Genomic DNA, 2,348 nt, shown 5'->3' on the forward strand with positions numbered 1-2,348 from the left:
CATTAAAAAAACAATTAAATGCCAGAAAAGTCAGGGTTGGGTGTATTAAATTTATTCACTTCAAGTATGTCCCAGTTTTTACATTCTTTACAGCATACTGTAGGGTTCTCAGTGTCTCTGTTATTTTGCTCACACTATACAGTATAATTAGCATTTTATTTTTAGCCATGTTTTCATTCAAATTTATTCAGTCACTCCTCTACAGTGTCACTAAACTGAATGGCCACTCTTCTAGGCTACATTTTTCTAGCTTGAAATAACGGTCAGTCACCACTCACCACCCACTTGTACACTGTTCCAGCACATAATGATGTGACTGATGTGTATGTGGACGAGGAGAGGATGGCATGGAGTGCTGCTCAGTCAGATCTTGTCAGTCACGCAGAAGTGAGTGAAACCAGGACAAAGGCCTCCCTGATATTCTGATTAAGTAATGTGCACTTATGTGAAAGGCTGATGACCATTTGACATGCTGCACATAATACAGTACTAACCTCTGTGTGATCTGATTAGCTGAGAGAGCTTGAACTTCAGATATGCCTATAAATGAACTAAACTCTGTATGAACTGTAACTCTGAAGTAATAGTTTCTAGGTCTGTTATTAAGCCATTAAGCTAAAGATGCAACTGTCTTTGCTGCTACATACTGTAGATCTTCATCTTTTAGCTCTTCCCGTTAGGGGTCGCCACAGCGAATCATCTGTTTCCACCTAACTCTATCCTCGGCATCCTCTACTCTCACACCAATTAACCTCATGTCCTCTTTTAGCACATCCATATATCTCCTCTTTGGCCTTCCTCTTGACCTCTTGCCTGGCAGCTCCATCTCCAATATCCTTCTACCAGTATAACCACAATCCCTTCGCTGCACATGTCCTAACCATCTCATTCTGGCCTCTCTGACCTTGTCCCCAAAACAGCTGACCTGAGCTGTCCCTCTGATGTGCTCATTCCTAATCCTGTCCATCCTGGTCACTCCTAAAGAAAACCTCAACATCCTCATCTCTGCTACCTCCATCTCTGCCTCTGGTCTTTTCCTCACTGCTACATTCTCTAACCCATACAGCATAGCTGGTCTCACTACTGTCTTGTACACCTTTCCTTTGATTCTTGCTGCCACTCTTCTGTCACACAACACTCCTGACACCTTTCTCCACTCACTCCAACCTGCCTGCACTCGCCTCTTCACCTCTTTCCTACACTGCTGTCTCTCCTAGGCACTTCCACACCTCTACAGGTATATCATCTGGACCAACAGCCTTTCCACTCTTCATTCTCCTCAGAGCCTTCCTCACCTCATCCTTTCTAACCTTTGCTACTTCCTGCTCTACAATATTCACCTCTTCCCCCCTTCTTTCCCTCTCATTTTCCTCATTCATTGGTTTCTTAAAATACTCCTTCCATCTTCTCTGTATACTATAGCTTGTGGGGAGAAGTCTGGTGAAAACACATTTGTGTTCTTTCAGACAGTGGTAGCTGTGAGCGAGTCTGTAGCATCTGCAACCGCTCATTGTCTTGTTTTGGTACATCGCGTTCAGCCTAAGTATACTGGCGCCAGCCTTTATTCCTCTCGGTATGGACTTGTTGTTCTGCCCACGCGCCAATGTGCGTGTCTGGTTGTGTATCCTTTAACAGAGAATCAGGCGGCACGATGTGTGCTCCAATTAGACCATGGAGAGTCTAGAGACCAGCCTGCTTAGCAGTGCGCACAGGGACAAGCCCTCCACCCACTCACACCCACACACACCACAACATTTACCATTAAACTTTCATCATCCAAAACGCACTGGGAGAGAGAAAAAGCAGAGATGAAGAGGCAGTGGGGAAAAAAGGAGTGAAAGACAAATGAGAGATGAAACGTGAGAATGTATATGGAAAGAAAACTGGCCCTGGTGTTAATGAAAAGCTTCTCTCTGGTCGGCAGAGACCCTTCAGAGTCCTTGAGTAAAAGCAACATGAAGTGCTGCTTCACTGACACTGGCCTCTCTCAGAGAGGTGAGTGTAATGGACCCACGTGCACAGGCTCTGGGAGGGGGTCAAATGGACTCCCCTCGCACCTCAAGCCTGGGCAGGTGCAGAGGGCAGCAGATGCCCAAACAAGCAAGGATCGCTGGTAAAAATCCAAGGCCCTGGCAAGTGTGTGTGTGCCTGAAGGGACCTCCAGAATGTCGGGGTGCATCTGAGTGTTTAATTGCTAATTGGCTCAATTAGAGGGCGTAATTGGTCCAGCTTTGCTGTGAGCAGTGGGAGAGCTTAAGTGATTGATGAAGCAGAGAGTAAAAGACGATGGGGGGGCTAGTGGGAGGAGAGCCGAGCATGGCTACCGAGCCATAAAGGAGATATCCAAC

Source organism: Monopterus albus, unplaced genomic scaffold (assembly GCF_001952655.1).
Source record: "Monopterus albus unplaced genomic scaffold, M_albus_1.0 scaffold320.1, whole genome shotgun sequence".
Taxonomy (NCBI): domain Eukaryota; kingdom Metazoa; phylum Chordata; class Actinopteri; order Synbranchiformes; family Synbranchidae; genus Monopterus; species Monopterus albus.